This window comes from Leptopilina heterotoma, unplaced genomic scaffold (genome assembly GCF_015476425.1).
Source record: "Leptopilina heterotoma isolate Lh14 unplaced genomic scaffold, ASM1547642v1 Lhet_407, whole genome shotgun sequence".
Lineage (NCBI taxonomy): Eukaryota > Metazoa > Arthropoda > Insecta > Hymenoptera > Figitidae > Leptopilina > Leptopilina heterotoma.
The window spans coordinates 488,014-500,211 of NW_025111069.1; positions in this window are offsets into that span (position 1 = coordinate 488,014).

Sequence of the window (12,198 nt, forward strand, 5' to 3'; positions counted from 1 at the left end):
GTCACATCTGAACGCCTTATCACTATGGTCGATGTCTTTTATCTTGATGACATTTTATATGGAGTAGTATTAATGAGCAAACGCGTGCTTTGTACTCTAAGCGAATTTGAATAAAAAAGTAGTGAAAAAAAACTAAAAAGTTTTATTGGATATGTGTGTTAACAGTGCCAGAGTGAAGATTTTTTAAAAATTGAGTCAGGTAAATGTATGGAACGTATTGTTTAGAGCTTGGACAAGTTTTTTTATTTTACATTTTTCTCAATTTGCGCTGTATGAAAGTAACGCCATCATATTTCCATCAATAGCTTGTAAGGCATGGTGGCGTATTTTTTGTAACGTACAATGGCCGATCATTTTTTTGCACGAGTTTCAATTGTTTTTGAATTTTTATGTACTAATGCCTCTTGTGCTCCACCGCAACAATTCTCCAATATCCCAGTAAAAAAACTAATTCAAACGGATTGAAATGAATTAAGATTTTTGGTAGAAAGCGGGATTCATTCAAGCTCTTTGTATATACGATTGAATTCGATTCAATTTGCCTGAAATTGTGCAAACGAATTCGCATTCGTAAGAAATGACCAAGGCATGCATTGAATTCGTGCTGACGAATTAAAAAGAATTAAAGGCCCCAAAACTTGTCCATTGAATTAGTATGAATAGAAGGTTTGGAAGTTCAATACAGTTTAACGAATTCAGGAAAAAATTGCAACATAGCTCCAATTCGTATTTGTCACAAAGCGGGATTTACTGAAACTCTTTGTGAATTCTTTTTAATTTATTTTAATTAGTTTTTCTTTACTGGGATGTGACACTTACGGTCTTCTCTTACACGGAAAAAATAATAGCACAAGAGATGCGCCAAACAGTAGGACAAGTCGTGTGCGTTAATTCAGTGCGTCTGGTGTGCCTTGTTGGAACAGCACACGGAGAGAAAAATCAAGCGTTTGTAGTATGGACAGTTAAGCTTATTTCGTAAAAGAATGCACATGCGCAATATGCGTAAAACTTCTGCTGTATTTGTATAAATTTCTACGTTATCAGCATAAAAGTTCTACCTGTAACGCATGGGACGTCAGTATACTACGATTGCAAGAGATCCATGCTTTTTTAGTATATGTTTCATGCAACTGAGGTATAAAAACATGCCTCTTTAGCAGGATGTTCATACAAAATTAGCATAGGAAGTCTCCATACTACAAACGCTTGATTTTTCTCTCCGTGCAGACATACTTTTTCGGTGCAGACGCTGTGCTTATAAAATGTACAAGCTGTAAAGCACAGCGCCTGCGCCAAACTAAGTATGTCTGCTGTTTCAACAAGGCACACCAGATACGCTGAATTAACGCACATGACTTGTCCTACTGTTTGGCGCATCTCTTGTTCTATTATATTTTCCGTGTATGCTAGCTGCGTTAAAACAGTCACTAGCTACTTCACATGTCCAAATTGTAACCATAACTAAAGTGAAACTTTTTTCTATAATGTAACATCATCAGTTCTTTCTCTTCTTGTTATTCTTCACCATTTCTAGTTGTTTTAATAAATGATTTTAACATCTACATAATGTTTTAGTTGAATACACCAAATCCGCCACCATATCTTACAACTTTCAAAAATAAAAAAATTAGTGTTTGCGCCAAGAGCTGTTAAATTTCACTGCATTTCAATTTTAACAACCGCTTCTGACAGAAATATGCTTAATAGCAGGCAGCAACTGCCTGCTTTTAAAATTTTGAAAAATATTGTTTTTTGAGAGAGAGATGCAAAAAAAAGTGTTCGACACCATAGAGTAGCATTGACAGAAGTGGGCGACCCGCCGTTTTTGGTTTTACAAGTGACATATATGTCAACCAAAATTTTTTTTCTTTTGTTATCAACAGAAGGTCGACTTTCAGTTGGTCATTAAAGAGTGGGACGTACAATTGTGTTCTCTAGCAATTAGTGCCAAAAATTATCTACTTTTTCTTTTTTTCTCATTGTATAAGTTATCGTTGGTTACATAAGTTATTCATCGAATTCAATCGGGCAAGTAGCCTTTATTATAGTATCAGACCTAACCTTAAAAAATTTAAAGAGACTGTTTTATATTGTCGCGAGGTGTTATGGTCACGTTATTTCTCCTCAAATTATGCAGTGGGCCACTGCATTAAAGTTCCGTTTTGACATTTAGTGGTTTTGTATAAACTAATGAAGTGGTTCTATGAATTACTTTGAATTTTTTAACAATCATTAACCTTAAACCCTGTATTGCTTCTACTACATTCTTACAATAGCAAATGTTAAAATACTTCGCAAGAATTAAATTAATTTTATAAATAGTAAAATTCTTTGCAGAAATTCAATTATTTTCAAAACAATTTTAATTGAATTCCTTAGATGAATTCAAATATTTTTAAATATTTTCATAAATTGGAATTAATTTCTTAAACTTTAATAAATTCTTCGAAATAATTCAACTACACAGGCACACAAAAAAAAAAGTTTCGTGGCCGAGACACTACAGTAGTATATTCCCATGTATTTTTGGCCGCTGAATCCGAATCTGAAGTCCGAATGCTCAAATTGGTTCTTTTTTTTGAGTTATACTCAAAAAACGACTCAAAAAACGAATTTGAACCAAAAAAATTAAAAATTTTTTTGTGACATGACAATAGCATATTTCCATGTATTTTTTCCCGCTGAATCCGGATTCAAAGTCAGAATTGACAGATGTGCTCAAAATTTTGAGCTAAACTCAAAAAACGACTCAAAAAACCGAATTAAAATGACGAAAATGAAAAATTTTTTCTGTGACACTGCAAAAGTATATTCCTATGTATTTTTTCATGCTGAATCCAAGTTCGAAGTCAAAATTGACATATTTGCTCAAAATTTTGAGATAAACTCAAAAAACCACTCAAAAAAGACTCAAAAATCCGAATTAAGATGAAAAAATTTTTTATGACACTACACTACTATATTCCCATGTACTTTTTCCCGCTGAATCCGAATTCGCAGTCAGAATTGACAGATTTGTTCAAAATTTTGAGATAAGCTCAAAGAACTGATAAAAAAAGCGATTTAAAATAAAGAAATGGCAATTTTTTGCTATGACACTACATTACAGTATTTCCATATATTTTTACACTCGGATCTCGCATTTAAAGTCAGAATTATTCTAATGGCTCAAAATTTTGAGACACACAAGAAAATCTGTTAAGTTACAAAAATTAAAGTCAAGAAACTCTACTTTTCTTGCTAGTACACTACATTAGTATATTCTCATATTTTTACATCTGCTTCTAAATTCAAAGTTAAAATTATTAAATTGGCTCAAAATTTTAAGTTAAATCCAAAAATGCTCAAAATTTAATATAATGCAAAAGAGTTCATTTTTTTGGTATTCGGTAGTGTATTCTCATGAATTTTATATACGCTGAATACAAATTCGAAGTTAGAATTATCAGAATGACATAAAATTTTTTAGAACTCAAACCCTGGTTACAGGTACAAGCATGCATGTTTTTGAGCACTTTTAATGAAATCCAAAATTTTGAGCCACTTTGAAAATTCTGACTTTGGAATCACAGTGAAAAAATACATGGGAATACACTAGTGTAGTGTCATAGCAAAAAATTTCCTTTATTCATATTAAATTACATTTTTATCAGTTTTTTGAGTATATCTCAAAATTTTGAGCAAATCAGTCATAAATCTGTCAATTCTGACTTTAAATGCGAGATCCGATATGGAAATACTGTAATGTAGTGTCATAGCAAAAAATTTCAATTTCTTTATTTTAAATCGCTTTTTTATCAGTTCTTTGAGCTTATCTCAAAATTTTGAGCAAATCTGTCAATTCTGACTGCGAATTCGGATTTAGCGGGAAAAAGTACATGGGAATATAGTAGTGTAGTGTCATAAAAAATTTTTTTCATCTTAATTCGGTTTTTTGAGTCTTTTTTTAGTGGTTTTTTGAGTTTATCTCAAAATTTTGAGCAAATCTGTCAATTCTGACTTCGAATTCGGATTCAGCATGAAAAAATACATAGGAATATACTTTTGCAATGTCACAGAAAAAATTTTTCATTTTCGTCATTTTAATTCGGTTTTTTGAGTCGTTTTTTGAGTTTAGCTCATAATTTTGAGCACATCTGTTAATTCTGACTTCGAATCCGGATTCAGCGGGAAAAAATACATGGAAATATGCTATTGTCATGTCACAAAAAAATTTTTTAATTTTTTTGGTTCAAATTCGTGTTTTGAGTCGTTTTTTGAGTATAACTAAAAAAAAGAACCAATTTGAGCATTCGGACTTCATATTCGGATTCAGCGGCCAAAAATACATGGGAATATACTACTGTAGTGTCTCGGCCACGACACTTTTTTTTTGTGTGCCTGTGCTATTTTTATAAATACTAAAATTCTTTGCAGGAATTAAATAATCATTAATCCAATTAAAATAAAGTTAAACGAAAGAATTTAATTATTTTTAAAAATTTCCATAAAATTTAATTTCAACAAGAATTTAAAATTCTCTAAAAACAATGTAATTATTCTCAAAATATTTTTAAAAAATTCTATATAAAAATTAAATTACTAGATATTTCAATGCAATTTTTAAATATATTCGTCAAAAGAATTGAAAGAATATTATTTCCAAAAAGTAATTCAATTATTTTGAATATACTTAATTTTAATAAAATTCTTTAAAGAAATTCAGTAGTAGAGCTACACGGGTTCTGGCCCAGTTACCGACCGTCGGTAAGGTAGATTTCCTAATAGCTCACTTTTAAGTGGGTTAGAAGGGGTGTTCTACTTTACCGACCGAGTTTTAGTACCGTCCGCCACCGCTAGATGGCGCCACTACTCAAATTAAACCCCCTTAGAGGGGTATTAAAATTTTTATTTTTGAATTTTCAAGTGGGTTAGAAGGGGTGTTCTACTTTACCGACATCTGAGTTCCGGCTGCCACCGAGAGATGGCGCCACATGTGAATTCTGACCCCTTGGCGGGAAATTTAAAATTTTTATTTTTAAACTTTCAAGTGGGTTACAAGGGGTGTTCTACTTTACCGACATCTATGTTCAGGCTGCCACCGAGAGATGGCGCCACCGTAGAACTCAAAAGATCTTTGCGGGAAATTTAAATTTTTATTTTTAAACTTTCAAGTGGGTTAGAAGGGATGTTCTGTTTTACCGACATCTGAGTTCTGGCTGCCACCGAAAGATGGCGCCATTTTATTTTTTGCTCAATTCAAACCCTTTAGCGGAATATTTAAATTTTTTTTTTCATAATTTAAATTTTAGTTGGTGTGGGATAATTTTGAATTTCCCACCATTAGCTGATTTCAAACCCCTTTGCGGGATATTTAAATTTTTATTTTTAAACTTTCAAGTGGGGTAGAAGGAATGTTCTGTTTTGCCGACATCCAGCTGCCACCGCTAGATGGCGCCATTTTATTTTTTGCTCAATTCAAACCCCTTTATTTATATATTTAATTTTTTATATTTAAATTTTTATTTTCATAATTTAGATTTGGTTGGTGTGGGATAATATTAAATTTCGCGCCATTAACTGATTTCAAACCCCCTTGGCGGGATATTTAAATTTTTATTTTTAATCTTTCAAGTGTGTTAGAAGGGTGTGTTATGTTTTACCGACATCTGGCTACCACAGAGAGAAGGCGCTGTTAGAAAAAATTCTTGATCAATTCAAATTCTCTTGGTGGGAAATTTTAACTATTTATTTCAAAAATTCTCGATCAATTTAAATTTACTTGGTGGGAAATTTTAACTATTTATTTCAAATTGCTTGACAGTAGTTTATATCTTTCCTACTTAATTTACCAACATTTTTAATTTAGGCTACCTCCGGTAGATGGTGCTATTAGCGAATTTAAACCTGTATTAGTGGGTAATTTAAAATGTTATAACTTATATTTAAACATATATTTTCAAATATTCCCACCCAATTAACTGACTGCTATCTTTAGATGGCCCTATTTTAATTTGTGAAAAATTTATTACACTTAGAAAGTGGTTTTTTGAAAAAATGCTTTAACAAAAGTATTTTTTGTTTGATTTATATAAAAAATTAACCTTAAATTTTTATTGTTTATCCATTATCCGTTGACTCAGGATCATAAAGGAAATTTTATTTATTATTTATTAATTTTACTTACAAAATGTGAAATTAAGTTCAAAGACTGTCGAGACAACAGCTCACACAAGAATTTCTACTTGTTCTCTATTCTGAAAAATATAACAATCTTTTAAAAGCATTTATGATTTTCTAATGTATAGTATATTATTTTGTTCATTAAAACTATACTTTAACATTAGTTTAACGTTACTTTAACTATACTTTAACTAATTTTAAATATACTTTAACTAATTTTAACTATACATTATCTATACTTTAACTATACTGTAACTAATTTTAACTATACTTTAACGTTAGTTTAACGTTACTTTAACTATACTTTAACTAATTTTAACTAATTTTAACATTACTTTAACTATACTTTATCTATACTTTAACTATACTTTAACTATACTTTAACTATACTGTAACTATATTTTAACTAATTTTAACTATATTTTAACTATACTTTAACTATACTTTAACATTACTTTAACTATACTTTAACTATACTTCAACATTACTTTAACTATACTTTAACTATACTTTAACTATACATTAACTATACTTTAACTATACTTTAACTATACTGTAACTATACTTTAACTATACTGTAACTATATTTTAACTAATTTTAACTATACTGTAACTATATTTTAACTAATTTTAACTATATTTTAACTATACTGTAACTATATTTTAACTAATTTTAACTATATTTTAAATATACTTTAACTATACTTTAACATTACTTTAACTATACTTTAACTATACTTCAACATTACTTTAACTATACTTTAACTATACTTTAACTTTACATTAACTATACTTTAACTATACTGTAACTATACTTTAACTATACTGTAACTATACTGTAACTATATTTTAACTAATTTTAACTATACTTTAACTATACTGTAACTATATTTTAACTAATTTTAACTATATTTTAACTATACTTTAAATATACTTCAACATTACTTTAACTATACTTTAAGTATACTGTAACTATACTGTAACTATATTTGAACTAATTTTAACGTTAGTTTAACGTTACTTTAACTATACTTTAACTAATTTTAACTAATTTTAACTAATTTTAACTATACTTTAACTATACTTTATCTATACTTCAACTATACTGTAACTATACTGTAACTATATTTTAACTAATTTTAACTATATTTTAACTATTTTTAACTAATTTTAACTAAATTTTAACTATACTTTAACTATACTGTAACTATATTTTAACTAATTTTAACTATATTTTAAATATACTTTAACTATACTTCAACATTACTTTAACTATACTTTAACTATACTTTAACTATACTTTAACTATACTGTAACTATATTTTAACTAATTTTAACTATACTTTAAAAATACTTTAACTATACTTTATCTATACTTTAACTATACTGTAACTATATTTTAACTAATTTTAACTATATTTAACTAATTTTAACTAAATTTTAACTATACTTTAACTGTACTTTAACTATACTGTAACTATATTTTAACTAATTTTAACTATATTTTAACTATACTTTAACTAATTTTAACTATACATTATCTATACTTTAACTATACTGTAACTAATTTTAACTATACTTTAACGTTAGTCTAACGTTACTTTAACTATACTTTAACTAATTTTAACTAATTTTAACATTACTTTAACTATACTTTATCTATACTTTAACTATACTTTAACTATACTTTAACTATACTGTAACTATATTTTAACTAATTTTAACTATATTTTAACTATACTTTAACTATACTTTAACATTACTTTAACTATACTTTAACTATACTTCAACATTACTTTAACTATACTTTAACTATACTTTAACTATACATTAACTATACTTTAACTATACTTTAACTATACTGTAACTATACTTTAACTATACTGTAACTATATTTTAACTAATTTTAACTATACTTTAACTATACTTTAACATTACTTTAACTATACTTTAACTATACTTCAACATTACTTTAACTATACTTTAACTATACTTTAACTTTATATTAACTATACTTTAACTATACTGTAACTATACTTTAACTATACTGTAACTATACTGTAACTATATTTTAACTAATTTTAACTATACTTTAACTATACTGTAACTATATTTTAACTAATTTTAACTATATTTTAACTATACTTTAAATATACTTCAACATTACTTTAACTATACTTTAACTATACTGTAACTATACTGTAACTATATTTTAACTAATTTTAACGTTAGTTTAACGTTACTTTAACTATACTTTAACTAATTTTAACTAATTTTAACTAATTTTAACTATACTTTAACTATACTTTATCTATACTTTAACTATACTGTAACTATACTGTAACTATATTTTAACTAATTTTAACTATATTTTAACTATTTTTAACTAATTTTAACTAAATTTTAACTATACTTTAACTATACTGTAACTATATTTTAACTAATTTTAACTATATTTTAAATATACTTTAACTATACTTCAACATTACTTTAACTATACTTTAACTATACTTTAACTATACTTTAACTATACTTTAACTATACTGTAACTATATTTTAACTAATTTTAACTATACTTTAAAAATACTTTAACTATACTTTATCTATACTTTAACTATACTGTAACTATATTTTAACTAATTTTAACTATATTTAACTAATTTTAACTAAATTTTAACTATACTTTAACTGTACTTTAACTATACTGTAACTATATTTTAACTAATTTTAACTATATTTTAACTATACTTTAACTATACATCAACATTACTTTAACTATACTTTAACTATACTTTAACTATACTGTAACTATATTTTAACTAATTTTAACGTTAGTTTAACGTTACTTTAACTATACTTTAACTAATTTTAACTAATTTTAACTAAATTTTAACTATACTTTAACTGTACTTTAACTATACTGTAACTATATTTTAACTAATTTTAACTATATTTTAACTATACTTTAACTATACTTCAACATTACTATAACTATACTTTAACTATACTTTAACTATACTGTAACTATACTGTAACTATATTTTAACTAATTTTAACGTTAGTTTAACGTTACTTTAACTATACTTTAACTAATTTTAACTAATTTTAACTAATTTTAACTATACTTTAACTATACTTTATCTATACTTTAACTATACTGTAACTATACTGTAACTATATTTTAACTAATTTTAACTATATTTTAACTAATTTCAACTAATTTTAACTAAATTTTAACTATACTTTAACTATACTGTAACTATATTTTAACTAATTTTAACTATATTTTAACTATACTTTAACTATACTTCAACATTACTTTAACTATACTGTAACTATACTGTAACTATACTGTAACTATATTTTAACTAATTTTAACTATACTTTAACTATACTTTAACTATACTTTATCTATACTTTAACTATACTGTAACTATATTTTAACTAATTTTAACTATATTTAACTAATTTTAACTAAATTTTAATTATACTTTAACTATACTTTATCAATACTTTAACTATACTGTAACTATATTTTAACTAATTTTAACTATATTTTAACTATACTTTAACTATACTTCAACATTACTTTAACTATACTTTAACTATACTTTAACTATACTGTAACTATACTGTAACTATATTTTAACTAATTTTAACTATATTTAACTAATTTTAACTAAATTTTAACTATACTTTAACTATACTGTAACTATATTTTAACTAATTTTAACTATATTTTAACTATACTTTAACTATACTTTAACATTACTTTAACTATACTTTCACTATACTGTAACTATACTGTAACTATATTTTAACTAACTTAAACTATACTTTAACTATACTTTAACTATACTTTATCTATACTTTAACTATACTGTAACTATATTTTAACTAATTTTAACTATATTTAACTAATTTTAACTAAATTTTAACTATACTTTAACTATACTTTAACTATACTGTAACTATATTTTAACTAATTTTAACTATATTTTAACTATACTTTTACTATACTTTAACGTTAGTTTAACGTTACTTTAACTAATTTTAACTAATTTTAACTATACTTTAACTATACTTTATCAATACTTTAACTATACTGTAACTATATTTTAACTAATTTTAACTATATTTTAACTATACTTTAACTATACTTCAACATTACTTTAACTATACTTTAACTATACTTTAACTATACTGTAACTATACTGTAACTATATTTTAACTAATTTTAACGTTAGTTTAACGTTACTTTAACTATACTTTAACTAATTTTAACTAATTTTAACTAATTTTAACTAATTTTAACTATACTTTAACTATACTTTATCTATACTTTAACTATACTGTAACTATACTGTAACTATATTTTAACTAATTTTAACTATATTTTAATTAATTTTAACTAATTTTACTATATTTTAATTAATTTTAACTAATTTTAACTAAATTTTAACTATACTTTAACTATACTGTAACTATATTTTAACTATATTTTAACTATACTTTAACTATACTTCAACATTACTTTAACTATACTTTAACTATACTGTAACTATATTTTAACTAATTTTAACTATATTTTAACTATACTTTAACTATACTTCAACATTACTTTAACTATACTTTAACTATACTTTAACTCTACTGTAACTATACTGTAACTATATTTTAACTAATTTAAACTATACTTTAACGTTAGTTTAACGTTACTTTAACTATACTTTAACTAATTTTAACTAATTTTAACTAATTTTAACATTACTTTAACTATACTTTATCTATACTTTAACTATACTTTAACTATACTGGAACTATATTTTAACTATACTTTAACGTTAGTTTAACGTTACTGTAACTATATTTTAACTAATTTTAACTATACTTTAACGTTACTTTTACGTTACTTTAACTATACTTTAACTATACTTTAACTATACTGTAACTATACTGTAACTATATTTTAACTAATTTTAACTATACTTTAACTATATTTTAACTAATTTTAACTATATTTTAACTATACTGTAACTATATTTTAACTAATTTTAACTATATTTTAACTATACTGTAACTATATTTTAACTAATTTTAACTACACTTTAACTATACTTTAACTATACTACTAAATATTGCTACATAATTGCTTCACATTTGGGGCAATTATAGAACAAATTATTGTAATTAATTATAAAATCAGGTATAACAAATTTTCTTTTTTCTGTATATTAAGAAAACTTTATTTAGTACTACAGAGTAAAATAATAAACTTTATGTTTCCGTTTATTATTATAGTTTAAAAATTAAAAAAATAATTTTGCATTACCATAACTTGATATATTTTTTTGGTCCTCTTTAAATATACCTTGTGTATAATAATTATTTTAATTAGGTAGGGAATGACAAAACTAAGTAAAAGTGTCAAAATCAACAGTTTCTTGTGTGTGACATTGAACGTTTTTTTCAGCTTATATGGTATAACTTTTTTTTTTTAACCAGTCATTTTTAAAATTTTCATCCACCATATTGGATCCGCCACTTGGAATTTTCGAAATCCGACTACAGAATCATAATCAGCGACCCCGAAAACCCTGAATATCTAATGCTGTGGAAATCCATTGATTTTTTAAATTTCGTTCGCCATTTTGAATTTTGAAAAATTAACATCATATTCGTAATCAACTACCCTAAAATTCCTAAGATACCGATTGTTGTCATACACAAGGGGTTAACGATGTGTAGAAATGAGTATAGAAAGTTTTTTTTCTACTATTTTATTAATGTACAAAACAATAAGATTAATTTCAAGAATGTACCTTGAAAAGAAAAACTAATTTTTCCAATACCTAAAAGTTTAAAAGTTCTAGAGATATGCCCATATAAGTACTATTGCTAATGGTTTCGATTAAGTTGACTCTACTTTAAAATCTTTTTATGAAAAATTGTGAATCTTTTTGTAGGGGAGAGGGCCCCAAGGTGGTCAGGGCCCTAAGGTGGTCACCCTAAGAAAATTTTTGTATATTAGTTAGT